General features: G+C 36.0%; 1 long non-coding RNA gene across 2 annotated transcripts; it reads right to left on the reverse strand.

Annotated features, from left to right (window-relative positions):
- LOC128314019 (uncharacterized) lies at window positions 1–24,887 on the reverse strand. Of its 2 annotated transcripts, XR_008295307.1 has the most exons (4): window positions 24,782–24,882; window positions 19,339–19,448; window positions 4,657–4,816; window positions 1–85 (listed from the first exon to the last, which is right to left on the reverse strand). It is a non-coding gene; the product is annotated as an uncharacterized LOC128314019 (long non-coding RNA). The 2 variants fall into 2 exon arrangements; XR_008295308.1 differs by lacking the exon at window positions 19,339–19,448 and having other exon boundaries at window positions 24,782–24,887.
- Between the last annotated feature and the right edge of the window lie 539 nt (window positions 24,888–25,426).

A 25,426-nucleotide genomic window follows, 5' to 3' on the forward strand; every position in this document is an offset into this window, starting at 1 on the left:
ACCTTTCAGACCTCAAAAGTATCCTCTTTCAACCCTTCTTTGTTTCTTGAGATGATTCAACTTCTACTGTCCTGAGCTCTGAGTACTGAGGAGGAAAAAAAGTAAAATGATCCCTGTCTTTTAGCATAATATAAAACAAATGACATATTTTATATTGTGAAAAATATTGTTACTTACCTACCTATTAAATTGTTTTAATCTTTATGGCTACTCCAAAGGCAAAAAATTTGGTGAAAAAAAATCAGTAAATTGTGAATACATTTACAAAGCTTATTTGAAAGTATAAATCATTATTACTAAAGCTGACATATGTTATAAAGAAATCAATAAACAAATACGTTTGATATATTTGATAAAATATATTATTGATATGTCTAGAATCCTTTCTAGATATGTGCTATTTCGTGTCATTAGTGAAGCTAGTGATTATAAATTAGTCACAGAGAGGGGGACCAGGTTTCTCAAGGTCATTGATTTTACTGATATGTTGATTATTATTATTATTACTATTACTATTATTATTTTGGTTTATGACAGCTACAGAATTAGTGACTATTAGGTACATCCTTTTAAATCACTCCTAGACACACAGTCCATTCAGTAGATATAGGTTTGGGGTGTCTTTTTATCAAAAATCTCTTAGATAAATTTGAAGAAGGGACAAATTAAAGGCCACAGAATACATGTTTAGCACAAAGAGTATGGCTTCAAAAAATATTTCTGATAATAAAAAATGATTATGATTATTTTTCATACATGTATATCTTTGCAAAAATTAACAGTGGCTTACCTAAGTTCTTTATCAATTTTATTAATTTTCTTCCTATAGATGTATGGGAAATAGGGGAATCAAAGGCCTTAGGCCTAAGGTCTAAAACAATATCAGATATCGAATAAATATTTTATTCAAAGCCATTCTCCAAGACCATACTTGTCAAAAAAACTCCCAAGAGAAGGTTAACAGAAATTGGCAGTATATGTTGGGAGAAAGGTAGAGAGAACCAGAACAAAGAGAGCAGGAAGAAATGGGAATTAAAAATGAACAAGACAGCCTCAGAAGGTGTGCCTCCTTTCTCGAGGAGTCAAATCTCCCATCTGATTCTTGTTAGGCTTTCCTTGTATGAGATATAAGCAAGTTGGGTGGGGGGGAGGTTCATGAGGGAGCATGAGCAAACTGACGAAATGTTTCAGGGAGGAGACAGATTCTTGAATGAGGTATCGTAGACCTCTACATCATTTACCACTTAGATTTCTTCTCTATTTGAATTTTCAGCCATGATAAAAAGTTTGCAATTTCTGTAGTGTCACAGGAAAATCCCCCATGGCATTTTGTAATTCCCAATTTCCATAGCTGATTTCAACAGCCTGTCAAACTTCTGACAGCTGTAGCTTTTCTCTTCCGGAACACTGGAAAGACACTGTGTTAGAATATTATTTTGATAAATTAATGGGCCTTATAAGAATTCTGAAAGGCAAGAGACCAAATTTCTCTGCAGCTACACATATGGGGCTGATGGTTAAAGCTTAGGATCCCAGGTTTAGGATCTTTGGGAACAAATAAGTCTCAGTGTCAGATTGATGTAAACATTCTTAAGTAGAAAAAACTTACAAATCCCCATACTTGAGGGTCCACCTTAGAATATAAAATACGAATCTCTGAGATAAGACCTAGGTATGCACATGCGTGCACGCACACACACACAGATGTATTTATAAAATATTTGATCTTAATACATAAAATCATATATGGTTTTAATATATAAGCAAGGTTTAAAACAATTATTCCGGGGCCCCTGGGTGGCGCAGTCGGTTAAGCGTCCGACTTCAGCCAGGTCACCATCTCGCGGTCCGGGAGTTCGAGCCCCGCGTCAGGCTCTGGGCTGATGGCTCGGAGCCTGGAGCCTGTTTCCGATTCTGTGTCTCCCTCTCTCCCTGCCCCTCCCTCGTTCATGCTCTGTCTCTCTCTGTCCCAAAAATAAATAAACGTTGAAAAAAAAATTAAAAAAAAATAAAATAAAATAAAACAATTATTCCAAGACTAAAGAGAAGAGGATATCAGGTTTTTTAATGTTTATTTATTTTTGAAAGAGAGAGAGAGATTGTAAGCAGGGGCGGGGCAGAGAGAGGAAGAGACAGAGAGAATCAAAGCAGCCTCTGCACTGTCAGCGCAGAGCTGGAAGTGGGTCTCAAACTCACAGGTTGTGAGATCATGACCTGAGCCGGAACCAAGAGTCAGAAGCTCAACTGACTGAGCCACCCAGGCTTCCAAGGGTATCAGTTTGATAGGAGATGAAGGAGACTGGGAGCTGAGCCCAAGGTTTATCAACTAAAGATTTTTTGACTACTATCAGGCACCATTAGGACTCTTAGCAGGGATCCACATATTGTTGCTTGGGATGATCCACTGAGAAATTAGGTTTGGAGGTACAAGGCATCTCCAAAGAAGAAAAGGGTCAGACACTGAAACCAGTTTCCAGACTGAGTAGAATCTGCATTCCCAATGCTGTCCCACCTACACTTGTCATTATTCTACTATACTCTAAGACAGGGATTAACAAACTACCATCTGCAAGCCTAATTTGGCCTACTGCCTTTTTTTGCATGGTCAACAGGCCAAAAACAATCTTTGCTTTTTTAATGTTAAAAGAAAGCTCAAAGAAAGAATATATTTTTTTGACACAGGAAAATTCAATTTCTATAGATGAAGTTTTATTGAATCACAGCCATGGTCATTTGTTTGCATATTGTCTGTGGCTATTTTCACACTATGAGGCAAAGTGCTACAGAGACTGCAAGGCTCATAAAATCTAAAATATGTACAATTTAGACTTTCTACTAGGTTCCTAGCACTGCTGTAACAAATTATCACAAACTTGGTGGCCTGAACAACAGAAATCTATCTTCTCCCTGTCCTAGAGGCTAAAAGTCCAAACTCAAGGTTTCATCAGAGCTATGCTACTTCCAGAGGCTCTAAGATTCCATTCTCTGCCTCTTTCAACTTCTGGTGGTTCCAGGTATTCCTTGGCTTGTGGATGCATCACTCCATTCTCTGCCTTGGTTTTCACGTGGCCTGTGCCCTGGGTATTCTCCACCTGTAAAACATGCACTTGTCATTAGATTTGGAGAATAACCCAGAATGATCTCATCTTAAGATTCTGACCTTAATGACATCTACAAAGACCTTTTTTTTTTCCAAGGGGACACTTTATATCTTACTAGACTCCCTTATAGAAAAATTTTGTCTTGGTCTAGAATTTTAACTCAGCTATGGGAAAATGAGACTCTGGGAGAAAGGGATGGTAGACTGTAAGAACGTTTACATTTTGCTAGTGTGGGCTTCTGTTTTATTCAAAAGGGACAGGAAAGCCTGTTGGCTACTGGATGACTTTTACAGACAGTGAAGAGAATGCTATTGGTGAAATAAGGATTAATTCCACCCACACATAATTCCTTATTTTCCAACAACTACTACTTAAAATATGCCATATGTCAGGGAATTGATAACCAGTCCAGAGATTTGCCTTAGGTTTCAAAAACACCAGTAAATGCAAAGAAACAGGACCATGTTAAGCCGAAACGGCATAAGTAACTGACCTAGCTCAATTAAGACAACCCACTGACAGCCATATTCTCTTTTTATTGCTCTTGTTATGACTTTATAAAATTGAATCCTTGCTAGAAATTTGATCAAAGGAAATATGATGAAGTCTCTTCGAACACCCAGGGGGTGTCCTGCTGGCTTCCTAGAAACATGGAGGTTGGGATACTGTCAGAATCCGATGGCATGCCTTCCTGAGCCATGACTGTTTCTTTAAAGGCCCCTTTAAGGGAGGTAACACACTGAGTGTTCAATTATGATTACAGCACATCAAAGATAGTAAGAGCTCAGCCTGGACTGTGGTGTCACTGTGGGCATCTGGATAGCCATAAGCCAGGAATCCTGCAGATGGAGAAAAACAAAAGATAGCCTTGGGCCAAAGGGAAGGGCTGGACCAGCACCAGAATTCTAGACAAAAGAATCAGGCAGTTTGGACGTCTGCCTCCTCCATGGATCTGTGATTAAGAGGGTGGGAAGACATTTGGCTTTCTGGCTGATTGTTGGGTAAGGAGAATAGGAGGCAGAAATGCTGTCTCTTTCATGGTGTCACTGTAGATACCAAAGAAGGTTCAGCCCTAGAATCTGGAGGCAGCATTAGGGAGTAGAGTACCCATCAAAATGGAAATTGTTTATAGTGAACACAAAAGTCATCTAATTTTCCTCAGTAGAAATCATTTTAATAAGAAATGGAATTTAACCTAAGAGGTATTTCTTTGTGAGTGATAAGATGTGAGAGATAATTGAAGCATAACTGAGGACTTTATAATATGTCCTAAAAAAGGTGACACTTTAATGTAACTGTGTAAAAGTAAATATACAAATATGCATATGTGTGTATGAGTATGCATATAAATGTGTATATACATACAAACATGTATATATAAACACATAATACACATTTAAATATGTATATACATGTATACATACTCATAATAACCATATAAACACAACTGTTCAAATGCATAAGTATATATAATGGAACTGTAAGTGTAAATATATAAATAAAATATAGTTAATACATATAACTATAAAATCAACTAGATAGAAGGAAATCATACCTTGACTGCTATGAGATTGTTTGGGTGAAGGGGTCAAGAAAGCACTGATGTCTAATGAAATTCACAGCATCATCTGAATATTCAAGGCATGAGGAATCCTGACCAATTGACATAATCTTGACATTTTTGTTGTTCTTTTAGGGTATCACTTTAACAGGACCTGTAGATGTGAAAATGAAGGCACGTATTTACTGTTTTTTTTGTTTGTGTGTTTGTTTTTTGCCTTAGAGCAATGAAGACATCTAAAATAAATTGTTTTAATTGTGATATAATATTCTACATAGAAATAGAAAAAATGGACTAATTTTAGTGGAATTTTACTCATGTAAGTTAAATAACTTTTTTTCTAGATCTAGATTTATTCTTTTTCTGCCCAAACGTTATTTTTTCACAAGATATATATCTTTATCTTCTTATGTAGGCATTCGTTGCAAGACGTTCCAGAGCCAGTGATAGTTTATGAAGGTGCAGTCCTGGTTTCTATTTCCAGCTAAAGAAAAGAATGTAAAAAAGTAAATGAAATCTCTGGCTTGTGTTGTTACCTGGGCTATAGTACAAGCATCTCTGTCCAGGTGCTATTTAAAAGTGAATAATCTAGACTTCCTAAGCACACAATTGTCCCCATCACGGGGCCATGACATACTGTTGTGGTGAGGATGAGATTTCATTTGAATGAGAATTCTTTCTGTCATTCTCAAGCAGGAAATTAGGTCTGACTCAGACTAGAAGAGGAAAAGATTTGCTTCTATTCAGCACATGGGTAAAGTTGAACCATATTCTCAGGCTTGTAGATTCTGGGAGAATTTGCCCTGGTTGAAGTGAACTGGCCCTGCCACCTTGAGATTGGGAAGGTGAGGATGAATATAGAGGAAAAAATCAGGAAAGGAAGACCTTTAATGATTCTATTATTAGAAGAACCAGGGGAAGCAAAAGAATAGCCCCAGCTGGGTGTTAGTATAAAATGCTTAGTGAATGGACAGCGCGGATGAGGAAAGAGAAGCAGACTAGCTGTGGATTGTGAGAGCTGGTGATTCGAGAGAGGTGGTAAAGCAGTACTGACTGGCTTTATGTTGGATGTCTCGAACGGTCGTAAAACGTGTCTGTAAAAAGATGAATGATGAACCAGTTCTGTTGCTGGTTGTGCTCCTGTGAATGTACAATTAGAAAGGGACACGCTTCTGTGCTCATATTCAAATAATAGACGACCACTAGTCATGTGAATACATGTGCAACTCAAGGTTTGTGGGTCATCTTGCTTGCTGGTTAACACCACCTTTAACTGGAGAAGGTACAACTTTATCTGTGTCTGCCTAGAGGATTATTTGACCTTCTTGGATTATAGTAGAGCAAATTGAGGGATGGCATAGAATTTATTAGACTTTGTAGGAGGCTGTGTATACTTGATGAGAGTTACTGGGGAATGATGGCTTTTGACAAGTGGAAAAAAGAGTGGTTTGGAGCACTGCATGAAGTGTGGGTATGTGAGATGGCTGAAAGACACAGGCATTGCAGTGTGGTGCCCCTGCCCAATTAAAGCCGTATCTTTAGTAAATCATGGTCAAGCTGCATTGGATTCTTTCAGAAGCAAAAGAAAGAGGCAGAATTCTGTTTCAGGTTGGCATCATCAGGGAGGTAGGGTGGGTCTGGGAAGAACTGAAATATTCTTCTGTGGTTCAGGAGCAAAAGAGGGGGGAATAATAAGGGACTATGTTCAGGAATTTGAAATAATATAGTAGACATAGGATTTATGCCTGAATTATGTAATCAAAGAATCAAAGCAAGATTATCTAAACTGTGAAAGGGTTAAAATGGGCCCATTACAAAAACAAAAACAAAAACAAAAGGAAAAAAACAAGAAAAAAAGGAACAAAACGAAACAAAAAAGTTAGAATGGAAAAACCCCAGAGAGTAAGGGCACATAGGGAATGAATTACTTCCCGCAAGAAGAACTAAGCATAGGACACAGTTCAAGGAAAATTAAAGCATAGACTTTCTTTTATAGATAAAATAAAGAAAGAAAAATAAAGCAGCAGAACCCCTAGGTGTAATGGAGAATAAATCAGTATCCTGTCAATGACTGCATATATGAGTGGTGAGTAATTACTGTCTAAGAAAGAAAGAAATTGAAAATTCCAAATAAATAGATGGGGAGGTGCCATGGTGCAAAGCAATTTTGTTTTAAAAGTAATAAACTGACACACCAAGATCTAGACACTTTTTTTCTGTCTTTGCAAATATCAGAAGGAGGCTTCTGAATCGATAACAATGTTTGTTTATCTTGAACCTGAGCCAAATAGCAGCAACAGTTGTGAGAGGATTGTGCATGAAAAAGGAGACTGGGGAATGAGGGACAAATGCTTTTTGTGAGAAAATGCTATTGTCCATGCACTGGGCTTCCCCCTCCCACCTCCCCTCCTTCCCTGCCCCACCCCCCCGCCCCCGCCCCAGGGATCTGGAGACCAGGACAAATGGATCACACAATGGATTCCCTCCCCCATCATTTTTACAGAGCTGAACTGGGATTGAACAGACCAACATTCTCCCTCAAAAGAATACACACACACACACACACACACACACACAGGACAGAGCCTCAAACAAGCTGTTCATAACTTGAGTAAGTGCGGCAGTATGGTAGAGAAGAATTTATGTACTGATTAAAATAGCAATAAAGCTAACATTTATTGATTATATATGTTAGGCGATGTGCTAAACACTTTACATGCATTGTTTCACTTAATGCTCATAACAAACTTGTAAACAAGTAATAGCAATATCTCTATTTTACAGAAAAAGAAACATGTAAAAGAAACAGAAGTAAACGTACTTTGCCTAAAGTACAAGATTACCATCACTAGTAGTATTAAGTCTATCAAAGAGTTATTAAACACTTATTTTATATCAATAAGTATTCTAAAAATTCTTCCTATATTCACTCATTCAATTCTGCTGGTAATATTATTCTCATTTTACAGAAGACAGTATAAATGTCAGTGCCGGTGTCTAAAACTAGTAAGCAGATCCTATTGCTTATTTAACTTTTGGACTAAGCTAGTCATATATTTAAACTTTGGACTAGGCTAGACATGTACTATTTTCCCATGGACCTACCAGCAAAAGATACCCTCAAATCTCTGTGTGCCAGTCAATCTACCTGATCATCAATTTAAGGCTGTTTCCATGGCAGTGCTGATTGAAGAGGTTTTGATAAATAATAATGGTATCAAATCTTGCAGTTAATTAATATCCTTAACATATTACTAACTCTTACAGATATTGTGAAAAGAATGATAGTTAAAGCAAGGGACAATTTATGTGAAATTTATATCTTTAAAAAAAGAAAAAGATACACAGTTCAATATCAATTTTGAACATTAATATTTTCTAAGGCTATTGTACACAAAAATTTTTAATGCAGTTTTAAAATATATGGAAATTTTTTTAATGTTATTTATTTTTTGAGAAGAAAGAGACAGAGTGCCAGTGGGCAGAGAGAGAGGGAGACACAGAATCCAAAGCAGGTTCCAGGCTCCAGGTTCCAAGCTGTCAGCACAGAGACCAACGCAGGGCTCGAACTCAGGAACTGTGAGATCATGACCTAACACTTAACCGACTGAACCATCCGGTGCCTCTATGGAAATTTTCTTAATAGAAAGCCAGAATTTGTGGTACTTATATTTCGGTTTGCATTATTCTTAAACATTTTCATCAATTCCGAGAAGCATAAGAAAAATAAGGAAAATGTGATGAGATTTTACATGAAATCCAAAGTATCAAACTTAAAGCACTAAGCTAGATCCTTCCAAAATTTTTTGGTGTTAAAATGTTTTTTTTTCCTTTTAATGGTAAATAAATACATATACAAACACATACACACAACAATTTCCTTAAAGTTTTTTTTTCTTATTTACTTGATGAAATCCAAACACCTGAATTCACTGATAGAGTCTATCTCCTTTTCTTTGAGTACAGTGATGTAAACTTTCCACTGCACTTAAGAAATATGACAAATTCTAAATGATGTTTTGGGAAAGAAAATACAAGTATCAAAATGAATTGTTTGTTTAAAATGTATTGTTTTGCAAAATATATACATATTTTTATATAAAACAGTAAAATCTGTGGTCATTCATTAGCTGACATTCATAAACCTTCAGTGAGAACCATGCTACACGCTAGCTATGAAGTAGCAAGAACCCACTCCCAGCCCAACCCCCCCACCAAGAATCATATTGAGCATGTACTGAGTTCTAGGTGTTATGACCAGGGGTTTGAAAGTAAAGTTCATGACCACTTGGGGTTCCAAATCTACTGGAGAGGCAAGCCTTGACACCAATAAGTATAGGAAGGTCATTCTGAATGTATAAACAAAGAATTAGGGCCAGAATAATTGACAATTATATAATTAAACTGATACAGTTGAAAAGTACCCTATTTGATAAAAGAAACCTGATGCTATGTCCAATAGGGGCACAAAATAAATAAAGCCTATTGGGGAGTTAGAGGTTGATGCAAGACAATGAATATTTTTAAATGTTGCATTTCCTGATGCTGGTCCTAAGAAAAAAAAGTTCTGTGAACAAAAAAGATTACAAGATGGGGGGCTGGGTGGTTCAGTCGGTTAAACATCCAACTTTGGCTCAGGTCATGATCTCATGGTTCCTAGGTTCTAGCCCCGCGCTGGGATCTGTGCTGATAGCTCAGAGCCTGGAGCCTGGAACCTGCTTCAGATTCTGTGTCTCCCTCTCTCTCTGCCCCTCCCATACTCACACTCTGTATCTCTCTCTCTTTCTTAAAAATAAATAAACATTAAAAAAATTCAAAAAAGATTTCAAGAGATGGAAGCATGGGTTTCTAGGCATATTCAGACATCAGAGTATCTTTAAGGTGTTTGCAAGACAAACTTCAGAAGTAATAGATTTTATTTATTTATTTATTTATTATTTTGTTTTTATACATCTTTTTAAATGATGGATGACAATTACCCATCTCATTTTTCAACAGATTAATAAGCATCTGACCTTTAACTGGCTCATTTCTCTAAGGATTCCAGTCTTGCTGAAAGAACCAAATGTTGGTGTAGATCCATCAAATCATTTGCTATCATTCAAGGCTTTTGATCAGTACTTGTAAAATTGTGTCAATAAGGAAAAGTTACTCCAGACATTACCAAAATCCTGGAGATTTCTGCAAAAATACTCCACGGGGTTTTTTTCTTCCTTACATCAAAATTGTAAATTCTCCTGATCATAGAGAAGTCATCTAGTGAAAATTCAGATACAAGGTAAAAGCATACCTCACAGTTGCTAATTTTCCCTGTTTGTACAATTGATCAATATGTTTATAGTCCCTGATAAAAACACTGTCTCATCCTAGATATGAGTGAGGATTTATCAAATACAATTGGGTCAGATTTATCAATACACATACTAGTGTCTCTGCTTCATTGTTCATCTAAGAACGAGTTACTATGGGAACAGTGGTAGTTCCGTGACTGGCCCAGTAAAAATATTCCATTTTAACAGGGATTCCTAGCACTTCATTCCTGAGGAAAATTTGCTTAAAAACCTGACATTTTCAAATACCAAACATTTAAAAAGTCATTTAAGAGCTGTGCTTTTAAAAATATTTCTCAACATAAAAAAGAAACCGCTCTGATAAGGAAGTCCACAAAATACTGATTAATAGGTAACACACTCATATAGATATTCTGGTCCACATTTAATTTGGCAGGAGTGCATAATGAATTTATCTATGGACAATCTGGAAAAGATAGATGCAAATACAGACAATAATAATCTTTCAGAATTAACAACTAAATAATACACAAAACAATAAGCCGTACAGGACAGCTAGGAGTTTTGTTTGCATGTGGTAACAACTGGCTTGGTCACAAGGGATATTCACCTCAAATATTTGAGGCCTTTATCTACATCTTGGACAAGTATTATCTGCGACCTCTTTCATCTATAACATTCTATTATCTAATAAGTCTTCTTCCTCCCAAAGAGGATATCTGTACCTAGAATAATTAACCTACAGAGCTATTCATAACAACAATACACCTCGCTATGTATTGTTCCCAAACGGTCAGGAATTAAGTAAAAAGCTGACTCAAGTAATTACATATTTTATTTGAGTTACATCAAATGGATGGTTTTCATTAATATAATGCCAACAATAATTTTGGCATTTTGTGTCAGCATTGATAAATATTACAATTACAAAATAGTTATCAGAGTCCATTAAGGTTCAGTACGTTCAGCTTCTTCTCACAATGTGGATGTCAATTTGGCTAGTAAATACTATGACAAATTCATTTTTTCTAACTGTTGAATCTCAAGTACATAGCCCAATACTTGAAATATAGGCAATATTGATAAATATTAGCAAAATGGATAAATAAGTGTTCACGTTAGGTAGAATATATTGAAGAGAAATAAATATTTAAAAAGTAGTAATTTCTCAGTGCCCACTTATGTGGTGTCCTATGTCATGCTTTACATTGTCCAGCTCACCTATTCTCAGCAAATGTTTAAAAACTAGGACTTAGCGGGGCACGTGGGTGGATCAGTAGGTTAAGCATCTGACTTCAACTCAGGTCATGATCTCAAGGTTTGTGAGTTCAAGCCCCGCATTGGGCTCTGTGCTAACAGCTCAGAGACTGGAACCTGCTTCAGAATCTGTGTCTCATTCTCCCTCTGCCCCTCCCCCATTTGTGCTCTCTCTCAAAAATAAATAAATGTAAAAAAAGAAAAAAGAAAAAAAGAAAAGAACTAGGACTTGGGAAGCATAAAATGAATTGCTTAATTAGCAATCAGAATCCAACATCTCGTTTTTAATAAAGCAACAATAGAAAAAAATCATTTTTATTCCAAATTATTTTACCTTTACTTACTGCATTGAAACAATTATCCTCACCTTGTGTAAAATGATTTTCTTTCAATGACTGTTAAAACCTTATTTATAACTACTGTCACCATTTTGCTATTTTGTGTAGCATTTGAGTACCGGAATTAACAATAAATACTTTGTCAGAGAATAAGGAAAATGTTTCACGGATTTGCAGAGGTTGTAATCTTTAAAGGTAAGGATGACATATAAGAGGCATTTGAAAGGTTGATAAAAAGAAAATTGTAATTATAACTATTGATTATCTTATTTTGCTCCTCTAAGAATGAAAAAGGGAGAGGAAATGACAAAAGATTCTTTCTTACCTGTAATCTCAGCTAAACATACATCTTCAAGTGTTGTTTTCCTAGAGTTAAGAGCAAAATGAACTAAGGCGCTTTGATTCTTGAGCCCAAAGGGCTCCATTCTGATGTAAATTGACTTCTATTGTTTCTCCTACAGAGAATGTGTGTCTCCAGTGCAGTTACTCTTACATGATTTAATTAATGAGCATGAGTCAAATGTATTCAGACTTTATCCAAGAACAGTGAATTCTAGCAATATTTACAAGCTATTTGAAAGGATTCTTTTGCATTGCTGCTGGTTCTAAAAAGCAAGAACTGCCACCACGTTGGAGACTTGGGCAAAAAAATCACATGCAAACTAGTTTTCCCAGATTTACGGAATAAGTGAAACCAAAGTACTAGGGAAATCCATTTTTTAATGACCCACGATTGAACTGTGACTTTTCTCTGAGCCTGTCTCACATGCCCCTCCAATTTGGTTCAATACTTTTACCTCTGGCTTTATAAAAATAATGCTGGGCTCTAGGAAGTCAAATAAGTATAAATAAGTATAAATTTTTTTCTTTAAAGACTCATCTGATATGGGAATTAAAAAACCCCACATTTTATCTATCTTGTTCATCATTATGGTTTCAGTTTACTTCAATTCAGCAAACATCCCCTAAAACCTCTGCTAGGCAGGCAGGATTCAAAGACAAAGCATAGTCCCATTTCATCTTAATGCTACTCATTTTGATGGCTCTCTTAAATTTTATTCACCAGGGAAAGCCACTGATTGGTAGTTTGACAGTATGTACTACGCTATTTTTCATTGAGGTCAACCTCATTGTTTTTCATTTTAGTTAAAGTGTAAGCTCCTTGAGGACTGTGTTTTTTCACTATTTTCTCCCCAGTGCTCAGTAAAAACCTGACACATAGTTAAGTTTTAACGCAAATTCGTTCAACAAATATCCTCTGTGGAATTAAAGATTCTTTCTGCAGGTGTTATCACACCTGAGAAGGATAAACTGAAGTATTCAAAGAATTTAGATATTTGCCTTCTCTTTCAGAATTTTAATATGTTTTGGGGCAACAATCACAGCCATTTTAAAAATTCATTTCTATTTTATTTGTGCAAGTTTCTTTTACTCTATTGTTTAGAATACTTCGTTTGGTTTCTTTCCTTCTCAAATTGTTTGATGTGAATTGATGTGTATCAATCATCCATCCTACAGGGTTCTTCTCACTGCTTAAGCATGTAATAGATAGCAGAAGGGGAAACTGTATCGTCATGTTGGAAGAGCTTTTAAATGTCAATGAAAAGAGTTCAGAAACAGAAATACTCAGCAAGTCTGCCTGGCCGGCATGATAAGCTATGACTTTATACCCGCAAGCATGAATTAAAACGTTAATTCCAACAGCTTTGTTGTAACCCTAGTTTATCACAAATCCTCAGTGTTCAATTTTTCAGCATTTGCCAAATGTGCTGCCTATACACATGGTAATGATTCGGTTTGAATATTGAAATGTTTGGGCTTTCGATTGCACTTTATAATTAAAATAGTAACAAAGTGATTTTGGTATCTGTTGGCAGTTTCACTACCCCCCTGTGGTATTTCTCAAGGGATCTTTATACTATGAGTAAGGGGGAGGCAATGACCTTCTCTGTGAGCATGTGTCTACTGGTTATGACACAGATACAAAACATGAAACAGCATGTCTTTGGCACTTCTGAACCAAAACAAACAAAAAAAACAATAAAACAAAACAAAACATGTGTTAGTTGGGTACACATTTTCTGTTATTTCATTCAGGAGAAAACTTGGCTCTTTATATTGTTCAAGATAGTCTTCATGGGGGTTATATAACTTTTAGTTAAAGTTTACCAACAGCAATAAATTTAGTCAAAACAAAAAAAATGCTTAAAAATAGTCAAACTCATTTAAATAGAATTTAGTAATTTCAAGCGAAAAAGACTTACGCTACTTTTTTCTAATGTTATGAGTAGGGTGACAGCTGGCCATCTTTGAAGGGCAACTCTCTTCAACTTTGTTATTTCTCACCGTCATTAACTAATAGGGTTTAGAATTCTAAGAAATTATGTTTAGGATATGAGCAGCAGACAGGTGATCTACCAAAAATCACCTCTACTTCACAACATTTGACTTAACTGAATAACTTAACTGAATTGATAACATATTTCACACATAGATTCAGGAACAATTTTGTTACTTCTGAGTACATGTTATAATGAGAAAATGAAAAAACCTAAAGCCTCATCAGAGTCACTACAGTTAAATAGATGGAATCTTTTTCAAGTAAAAAACATATTAAATCCCACTCTGTTTTATTAACAATCTAAATGTTATTTTCGCTTATGCATTGCCACTCAGACTATCAAATTACAAAATTCTGAACTTTCTTAAATTGTTTGTGTACATCTAGAAAACAAAAGCAAATGAACCAAACCACTGTATTTCCTTCTCTTTAAAAACATCTTACAATAAAAATAAAGGGATATTTTCTACTCTGTAAATAAATCCTTTCTCCTATTTATTGGTTTGTGTGAATTTGGTTTAATGTTGCTTATTGTTTATATCAGCCATGCAGACGGGGCCTCTCCCATCCCACACAATATACATGCACATTGAGGCAAATAGTATGGGAGCTCAAATAAGAAGGAAGCCAGCCAGAAGTCAGCCACAATATTCATTATTAATGAAGTGCCTGGAAAAGTCATCAAAGTGCAGCTGGTCAGTGAGAGATTAAAAAAAAAAAAAAAAAGATGAAGATCCAGATTTCCAGATTCTATGACTCTTTAAATGAATGAGATAATGAGACCAGAGAAATGAGTTTCATACTGACTCAGAGAGCAGTGAGCTTTGCTCTCTTTCAGAAAGAACCTCAGAGAGTAGCTCAACTCAACTCTCGCTAACGTATAACAAAAAGGAAAGGAAAATACAGAATAGGTGCATCATTTTGAAATTATTTTTTATAGTAAAAATAATCATCTCAAATAACTGTGTTGATTTGTGGTGAACATGTTTATCTTTTATTCTTTTATCATGAAGAACATTTATGAAAGAAATTGTCCTGATCTTCTGCTTTGAAAAGAAATTGTGTTGGTAAAATGATTTATCAGAAATAAAGGTGAGAAGTACATTTTATTATTACATTTTATTATTAAGTGAACGACATTGACTTTGGGACATGGGTTGGAAAAACTGACAATTATCTCAAATTCCCCATTTTTACCAATGAATGCATTGAATTAGATGGTCCCAAAGGTCTCTTGTAACTTTAAGATTCCATGGATTATATAAGTTACTAAAGAAGCATAATTATATAGGTCACAGAAGTTACATAGATATCAATAACCTACAGCTGCATCTGACTTTTCTTCTACATTATATTATGGTATATAATGTAGATGGTAGTAAATATGAAGGTTTGTGGGGAAGATGAAAGAGAGGAAGAGCTGAAAAGCTGGTAGGTCAAGGAATTAAGTGATGGAGAGGTTACCAGTCGCTAAGGTCCTAGGGTTAATTAAACCCATGCATTAAGAAAAAAATCAGTTATATAATTACAGATTGCAATGTATTGCATTGGTTCAAACGTATTGGGCTTGAAACGTAAAAATCACCCAAATGCCACCTGCTTCACCAACCAATTACACAACCAGGCAGAAGCATTGTTATTTTAATTTTTCCATAGTAGTTTTGTGAATGCAGGTGCCATGAACAATCACATACAATGTCGTCTTCATGCCTATGCTAATTGGTGCTACCACTCACAGATATACCTTCCCAGAGAAGGAAGAGGGCTATAGAATCCTTAGGAAAAATAAAATTATGTAGAAAGATTTGCTTTTAAAAAACGTCCATTGCTCGCTCTCGCTCTCTCTCTCTCTGCCATATTATTTAGTGAATGCCAACTACATGCCAGGATGTGAGCTCTTTGGATGACCTACTTAAAGTCGGCTTGCACTTCGTCAGTTCAAAATCAAAGACTTGCGAGGCAGAGCGAGGACTCCGGAGGTCGTTTATCTCAGACCCCTGCCTGGAGGAGTCACTGTTCTAACCCATCCTAGACTGAGGTTGGATGAGGAGTTGTTTCCAAAGGACCCCAGGGTGCTATAAAAGCTGTGCTGGTGACTCAGTTCTCTGCATTCTCCTTCGCAGTCAGGGCCCAATCAAAGTTCCTGAGAGGTGGAAAGGCCACCGCACGTTTAGATGTTCTGCCTTTCAAATGTACTCGAAATGAGTTTCTCACAATGAGCCGCCATTTAAAACTTCCTAGGCTACCTGAAAACTACAGATTTAACTGTTCCTTTAAAGAACTAAATTTCACTTGACATAGAGTCTTCTTTCTTTGCTTTACAGTGTCAGTCCACTTACCAGTCTTCCGTTTTCTGTCTATGTTGGACATTTAGTAGGTGCTTGGGCATCATTCAGCCATTTAGTGCCTCTAGAGGTGAGGCTTGCTGTGCCTATGAATGAGTTGTTTGTGAGTTTGTCAAAACCCTAAGTCACAGGGGCACTAAAGTGTATTTTATTTAAATACTGTAGGGAATAAAAAATAAAAAGTGGGCCAAATATTGATTGGCAAGTGACATCTTCACTTGGTTATCATGCAGATTTGTGTATATAAAATTCATCATATGTGCATATGCCTTTTTCTCATCTTTCTGAAGTATCTCATGAGAAACGTTGCACTGAGAAAAATGCTCCCCTCATCACAGACCAACTCTATCTTCAAATCCAGGTATTCAAATCACAATCGCCAATAGATGTCATGGATCTCAAGAGGAGCAAGAGGAAGGCTGATTAATATGTCTTTGTCAATCCAAGGGCACATAGATGGTTCGGCCAATTAGGTGGAGGGCTCTTGATATCAGCTTAGGTCACTATCTCATGGTTCATGAGATCAAGCCCCACATAGGGCTCTATGCTGACAGTATAGAGCCTGTTTGGGATTCTCTCTCTCTCTCTCTCTCTCTCTGCCTGCCCATGCCACTCACATGAGGTCACACATGCACTCTCTCTCATTCTCTCTCAAAATAAACTTTAAAAATTAAAAAAAAAAATCTTTGTCAATCCAATCAGGCCACTGGCAAAATAATTAGAAGTCTTTGTCAATCCAGTAAGATTACTGACAAAATTTCTTAGAGAACAATGACTCCTCCTTCATTTTTACACGCAAGAATAAAATATAATCCTCTCAATTCAAAGCTAATGGCACTAATAATGTGTGTTCAATGAGATGGATACATTATATATGAGATACAATCTTCCATTTGTATCTGTGCTATACATACATTATATATATTAAACACTCCCCTGCTGATAAATTATAGAAAGAAGGAAAATAAGACTTCATGACAAACATTTGGGATCTTCCTAATATGAGAAGAAGAATCAATAAAACATGAATTTTATGACATTTTCTTGCTAGTCAGGCCAGAGTTCCTTCCTGGAAGGAAACATACAAAACTCATTCATATAAGAGAATACAAGAGATCCATGTAACCTGACTTTCTAAAATTTAGGTGCCTGTATTTATTGTGTTTGTCTTTCATTTCTAAAGATATTTTACAATTTGGTATATTATAAAAGTAACTCTCAGAGCAGTGGATAAAAGTGACGTAAATAGTGTTTAACTCCCTAGAAAATATATGCAGTATTTTGCGTTACATGACTTAAGAGTCAGAAAATGTTTTGTTGTGGTGGTTTTTATTGTTTTTTTCTGTGAAGGGCCAAATAGTAAATATTTTTGGTTTTGCAGGTTTCTATCACTATTCAATTCTGCCGTTACAGTGCGAAAGCAGCTGTAGACAGCATGAATAATTGATTTGGCTGGATTTGGCTCATTGTGAACCATGTTTGGCTCATGGGGTACAGTTTTCTAACCCCTTCCTTGGACCATAAAAATTTCAAGAAATATCAAAGATTTAAATGTAATAAAACCATAAAATTATTGAAAAGTAAACTATACAGAAAAATCTTCTAATCTGGATGTCAAAATGTATTTTTCAATATTATCCCAAACCCAGAATTTAAAAAGAGTAATAAACTTGACCACATAAAATTAAAGAAAAACAATAAACATGGCAAAACCCGAAAAAAGATGACAAGTAATGGACCATAGAAAAACATATTTGCAACTCATGTCAGACAATAGACTAATATCTTACTATATAAAAATTCTTCCTCTAAAAACAAAAAGGGCAAAAGATGAGGAGACAGCACACACAGAATATAAATATAAATGAATCATAAACGTATACCTCATATGCTCAGTATCATTCATATTAAGAAAGTTTGAAGTTAAAATGGTCAAGAGTTACCATTTTTCAGGTCTATGATTGGCAAAGATCAAGACATTTGATAAAACATTATGTTCAGGGGAATGTGTAGAAATAGGACCACTGAAACATTGCTGGAGTTGATGGATATCAATCTATTTTCTATGGAGGGCAATCAATGTTGTACTTAATTTTACATGACAAGGTTTCAAAATAATGAAAAGTTGACTTTTCCATTGATATTTTAAAGTTTGTTTTGATTGAAGTTTAACATTTATTGAATAAAAATCTAATGAAGCCTTAAAAGTCTTTACACTGATCAGTGCATCAAGCATCTGCAAGCAATGAAACTATCCTCATTTTAGTTCTTCAAAAGTCATTACCGTTTCATGCAGATAAAGATTTTTAAAGTATCGTAAAACTCATTATTTGGACGTCTTCCAGCCTGCATTGTAAATGACAGCTTTGCAGAACTCTGTGACATCACCTAAAGACATCACCTGTTTCATGTAGTTGTCAGTTAATTCATAAAGAATTTCTAATTTTCAAAGTATGTTTGATTATGAAATGCTCTGGTGGCATGTTTCTATATTTGAATTTCATGGCCCTTCAACTTTTTTTCAATAATTCTTAATTTTTGATAATCCTGCTGTGACTCACTACCTATAAAAAGTCCCCTTAACCACTTTTACCTCAGAGTTATCATCCAGCCTTGGGTGGTGTTCCTCAGGAGTATTGGTACACTTAACCTTTACCTACTACCTTCATATTGTTGGAGGAATCATGAAGTGAAGAAAATTACCTTCAGAATCTTTAGATACTGAAGACTGGAGAACGCTGGAGCTAAAAATAAGGGTTCTTGATTTTCGTATAAAAAAACGTGGGAGCGTATCAGGCAATCAAGCCTCCACAGGAAGTGTTTAGCACTGAAACGATCAGATAAGATACATGACTCAGAAACAACTCAGGTGTGTGGAAGCTGGATTTAATGACAGAAATCACAGGTAGAACATTCAATTGGATGGCTGTTATACTAGCCCATGTAAAAGGAAGGAAGATGATGATTGAAAACAGAAACTGACAATCGGGAAATTGTTAAATTAACTTTTAAGTCCATGTGTGTGTTTTGGAAGGAGTATTTCCTTATGTGGGGTTTCATTTTGCCCACTCACTCTAATACCTGTGATAAAACGGCATACTTACTGCTGCTAGGTAACTGTATTCGCTTTCTGGAGAAGAGATTTAAGAAAAGACACATTCTCCATTCAGTTTGAATAACATAGCTGCCATCTGCTTGGCATCAAGGCCCTTTGCTAGGATTAAGAAAAAGCGTTACTGGCACATGCTTCTCTACAGATAGCACCACATTCCCATTAATTCATAAGTTACCTCATATTTCAGATAGGTTTTGAAACCTTATCATTTATCCTTTCCCTACGAAAATCAGAGTTTTCACCTAGTCTTTTAACCAAGGTATTGTTTCCCATGGCACAAATACCACTTGAAGCACATGGGAGCATTGTGCAGCCTTGGAGAATAAAGTTTTCAGCAAATAATGAAACAAAACCTTTCATCTGGATGAGAAGTGCTGCATGAATGCAGCCATTTAATTGGATAGCACGTTGCTGGAATTTTTCACTTCATTTAAAAGAACAGACACCAGCTACCAGTCCACTGGTAAAAATTTTTTCCACTTAAAATTTAAGTCCACTTAAAATTTTTTTCCAAGTCTAAAATGTCCAGATTTACAAGACAATGGATATGTCATCTCTGGAGATGCTGTATGCTTAGTGGGATTAATGCAGACATAATTCAAGCACTAGTTAGCATATTGACATTGATGATTTATACATTTCTATGATTCTTCGTCCTGATTATCATATTCAGTCTGATCAAACAGAGCTATCGCCACAGAGAAGTTACAAGTCAGGACTCTGGGCTAGGCTCCCAGGCTTGTATCTAACTTCATCACTTAGGATTTCATTAACTGCGGATAAATTTATTTAGTCTCTCAATACCTCAGTTTTCCCATATGTAAATCGTAGATGACAATATTAGTTACTTCATATGGTGTTTTGTGAGTATTCAGTAAGTAAATACATGTAAAGCACTCAAATATGTCATAGCACATAGTAAGTGTTTAGTAAATGTAGTAATTATTGTTTTTAGTTCTTCCATATGGGGACAGAATTGGCTCAGGCCATTAGACAGATTGCTGACTTTTGAGATGAATCTAAATTGCTTTAAGAAAAATGCCAGTCTCTGAAAATTTCTAATTCAGATTGCCTAAGAAGTTGGTCTTATTAGGACATCTTGGTTAAAACTTCCCTCTAGGAATAGGACAGACAGGTTTATAAGGTAAGGACCACCTTGGGAGAAAAAGCAGCTGCTTCAGGAACAATGACGTCCACACCCTCTAAGGTATTTTTCATTCTACTTGACAAAAGCTTTTTGTTCTTATTTTGTTACATGAACCCTAAAGAAAGAATTTTCCCTGTGTTATAACTGTACTCAGCTGGTCATGCCACCAGCTCAAACCAAAGGGGGATTCTGACTGCTCAGGAAAGCACAGAAGACATGTCACAAAGACTGAAACTAATAGGATTAAATAGGGAGAGGAGAAACCAAATTATATTTTGGCCCTTTCCTTCACATAATTCACTGTAATAAGAAGCTCATTCGTTTCTTGAAAAACTTCCACAAATCTTGCCCTTCTCATTTGGTCAGAAGGGAAAAGAAACTTCTATTTCAATACCTTTTTTGTAGGTCAAACGGCACCATAAAGAATAGAAGGAAGTTTAGGAAATAATTTAATAACGAACAGAAAAAGTGCTCTCTGCACAGAGCATCTATAGGAATCCCCAGAGGTCACTCAAGGGACCACAGTTGCCTGACATATATTTTTTCTTTAGAAGATTTCTCATTTCCCAATAAGAATATTGGTATTCATTATTCCATGAACTTTGCTACTGTTCTGTCTTTATGTAACTTCAAGTACATTCCTTTTGTGAGTTCATGAGTTTTACAGTTAACTTTGAATAGCCATGCTAGTTGAGAGAGAAGAGAATATGGAAAATGAGTATCTACAAATCTCATTGCAGATACTGAAGTCTTCTTCCACCATGAGCAAGTGCTGCAGCTAGTTCATTTGATAACTTTTTGGGAATTAAAAATGGAACCTCTCCAGGTATAGCCCTGCACTAAGCCAAACGGCAGAGCAAACAGAATTAACACTTGACTCTTGGGTGACCTTGTGCAGTGCACAATCTATGCAACCACATGCGGCATCTTGAACTTTGAAGAAAATAAAATTTCACTTGACAGTTCTATTTCGTAAATTGACAGTAAGGTCAAACATTGTGCTGGTAGGAAACTAATCAGCATTTTAATTTAATCAATTAAATTATTCATATATAAATTAATTGAACATCTAGTATCCATAATCCTAGCTAGCATCTTTTCATAATTATAACTGTTTTATACATTAAATATTTATCATACTTATTTATACTTTCTACCAAGTACATATATTCGTTTTATTTTCCTTGACATTATCCATAAATATGTGCATACCTCATTTTATTGTGGTTTGCTTTCTTGTAGTTTTCAGATATTATATTTTTTATAAATTGAACTTTTGTGTCAACCCTACCTTAAGCAAGTCTATCAGCACCATTTTTCCAACATTTGTTCACTTCATGTCTATATGTCACATTTTGGTATTTTCTGCAATATTTCAGACTTCTTCATTATTATATTTGTAATGGTAATCTGTGATCAGTGATTATGAGTCACTTAAACTCAGAGGATGATTAGCATTTTCAGCATAAAATGTTTTTTTTAATTATGTACATATTTTAGACATATGCTATTGAGCACTTAATGGACTACAGGTTAGTGTAAACATAATTTTTATATGCTCTGGAAAACTAAAACATTAATTTGACTCACTTTATTGTGATATTCACTTTATTGCAGTGGTCTGGAACAAAACCTGTAATAACTGCCAGGTATGTCTGTATGTCTATTTCATATAAACTTTTTAATTATCCATTTGATTAATTGATAACATTTCATTTTAGGTAATTTTGGTATTTTTTTATTTTATTCTTTCTTAGTTTTTATCATCTCATTTCTCAACAATCACCTTTTACGCTGTGATAAATTGTTGGTATTTCAGTACAATTATCAAGATTTCTGTCTCTGAAATATTATGTGTTATTCGGTCTGAAAATTTTTTCCTCATTTTGTCCCTTTGATCCCCATATTTTTCTAGCTAATCCTAATCAGCCACCATGGCTTAGCTTATAGGTTATTTCTTATGGTAGATACTGTCAAGTACCCACTCGCCAAATCCTACTTGATCTTAGTTAAGGGTGGACGTTCCCTGGTCTCAGAACGGATATGGCTCCTCCACCAGTACCAGACTATGAATCATTATGAAATTAATTATGGAAATCCCATTCTCTTACATCAGAGCCTCACTTTATGACCTTCTCACTAATGAGGCCTATGACATCATTTTGGCAAATTCTCTAGTCTATACTCCTGATGAAAAGGCAGAACTTCTTGAGGAGGAAACCTATGGGTCTGCTCCATTGCTTTTTCCTTGAATGTGATGGCATTAACCTGTAGGAAACATCCTTACCCAGGATTGAAAGGCCAGCATGCTGAAGGTGGCAGAGCAGGAGAAAGAGAATGACATGTGATGATATCACTGGGTCCTTGATGATAAAATTGAGCTTTTGTTCCAAATCTAGTATTGCTTAGCTCTTATTTTGTGATTAAATTATTGTTGATCTAATAACTATTTTTATTTGTAAACCACTACCAATAAGATATGTAGTTATTTATAGTCAACTCTAGTTGGATCTCTTCATTTGTATAAACTACTCTGGACTCAGGCTGGGCTCAGTGCCACTACTATATGACTCAATGGCAAAGTCTTCATCCCTTATCAAGGAACTTATCATAGAACATCCCTGATCAAGGAAGTTATCATAAAGCATCTCTTTTTTCAATTTTTTAAAATTTTTATAAGCTTTTTTATTTGTTTTGAGAGACCGAGAGAGTGAGCAGTGGAGGGGCAGAGAGAGTGGGAGAGAGAAAATCCCAAGCAGGCTCTGCACTGTCAGCACAGAGCCTGATTCGGGGCTCAAACTCACAAACTGTGAGATTGTGTCCTGAGCCAAAACCAAGAGTCAGACACTTAACCAACAGAGCCACCCAGGTGCCCCATCATAGAACATCTCTTATCAAGGAAGTTATCACAGAATATTAAAATTTTCTATCCATCTAAATGAATAAACTACTATTCCATATATTACTGTTACACAATAGGGTAGTATGTCTATCTTTTTCAATATTTTATCTTTGGTATCTAACCCAGTGGCCAGGCCATAATAAATACCATATAAAATGTTGATGAGAGAAAGAGTTGAGCTATTCAGTTATTTTTGTCATTATTTTATTATTGTATTTTATTTTATAACTATGGTTATATACCACTACCCTAGGACAAATTTTTAACATTAACATTACTGTATAAAAGGTTATGTATATTTTTTGTGCATTTTTATTAGAGGACTGTTATTTTGATAAGATTTGCTACACAGAGTTAGACCAAACTCAAGATTAAGGGTACAGTCCTCCAGACTGCCAAGTCTACCCAAGAATTTAGACATCATTCACAAGTTTAGGGGTTTCAAGCATGAATTCAGATCAGCTGGCTAAAAACATGGGGGTTCCTATGACCATCCTCACGTTTAATAATTTCCCTCACAGTACTCGGGAAAGCACTATCTTACTCTTAGTTTTATTATAGGAAAAAGACATGATGTAGAAACACCCATGAGGCACAGTGTAAGACTGGGAAGAGGGTTTCAAATACAAAGTTTCTGTGTCCCAAGGGTATATTACTCTCCTGGCACTGAAGTGTAACAATATGTGCATGAAATTCTGCCAAACTAGGATGCTCACTCCAGCTTTGCTGTCCCAAGATTTTATGGAGGCTTCATTAGGTTGACAAGAATGATTTACTGCCTGCATGTTGAATTCAGTCTCTAGTCCCAGCCCTGGAAATCTGACTGATTTCACATAGCCTAACTCTGATCACAGGGTTGGTATTTCTGGATCTTGGTCAGCCCCTACAGTGGGGTCATCTCTTTAGCAAAATAATCAGTTGGGGTCTGAGGAGCTTAGCCTACTACCAATTATCTTGTTAGCATAAACTATCAGCTGTGGCCCCAGAGGTCCACTATGAATAACAAAGACATTCCATTCTCTGGGGAATTCCATGGGTTTAGAAATTACCTCCCAGGAGCCAGAACTAAGGCTAAACCTCTCTGGGTAAAGTTCTTTCTTCACTACATATCTCCTAAAAATTCTTTTCTTTCTCTCTGTCTCTCTCTCTGTCTCTCTCTGTCTCTCTCTCTCTCTCTCTTCCTTCCTTCCTTCTGTCTGTCTTTTGTTTCTGTCTTCTTTCTTTCTTTCTTTCTTTCTTTCTTTCTTTCTTTCTATTGGATGCTGGACCTGTGTAAGTTAAAATTTCTCATTCTAATAGTGATAGAGAAACACTGAAGACTTGTCAAAAACATCATTCAAAAAAGAGCAGAAACAAAAGAAACAGGAAATTTAGATAACCCACAAGTTGAATCCAAGCTGGTAACCATTTCTTTCTGTCTGATGACATGTTCAATGAATAGACGTCCTGTCCATGCCCAACAACATTACACATACCTGTGGATGAGAAAACAGCTTACTAATGCTGCAAGAAGAAATGTATTCCCTTTGTGACTGAGAGGTCATAATGCAGGAAGTTTCTTGGCTTCACAGCTTGACTTCACAGCTTGACTCAGAGCACAGAGTTTGGGTCCAGAAGTATGAGTGTCCCTTTCCAGCTGGCTTAAAGTTTGTAAGTGCATCAGCTTGCTGTGGGCTGATCCAACCATGCTAATGCCTTGCCATTGGGACAATAAACCAGGACATTAGAATCTGGGTACCCTGAGATGATATTGAGAGAAAGGTCAGCCATCTGGCTGCTACATCAGGTCTTACTAGTTTTAATTGACCCTTTTTTCTGTCCTATCTGTTTTTCTATTCATAAGCCCACAACTGACATTTCAACTGGTATAATGTGAACTAAATGTCTGAGAACTCACTGTCCCAAGAGCTGAAGTGGGGATTGACAAAGGTTTAGTTCTTTCAGAGGCATATTTTGTTTCTCATTAATACATTTATTTTATAGTCAATATTCTTCACATGCCTGAATAATACAGAAAACAGATTTTAT

The sequence above is a fragment of the Acinonyx jubatus genome, chromosome C1, assembly GCF_027475565.1.
Source record: "Acinonyx jubatus isolate Ajub_Pintada_27869175 chromosome C1, VMU_Ajub_asm_v1.0, whole genome shotgun sequence".
Taxonomy (NCBI): domain Eukaryota; kingdom Metazoa; phylum Chordata; class Mammalia; order Carnivora; family Felidae; genus Acinonyx; species Acinonyx jubatus.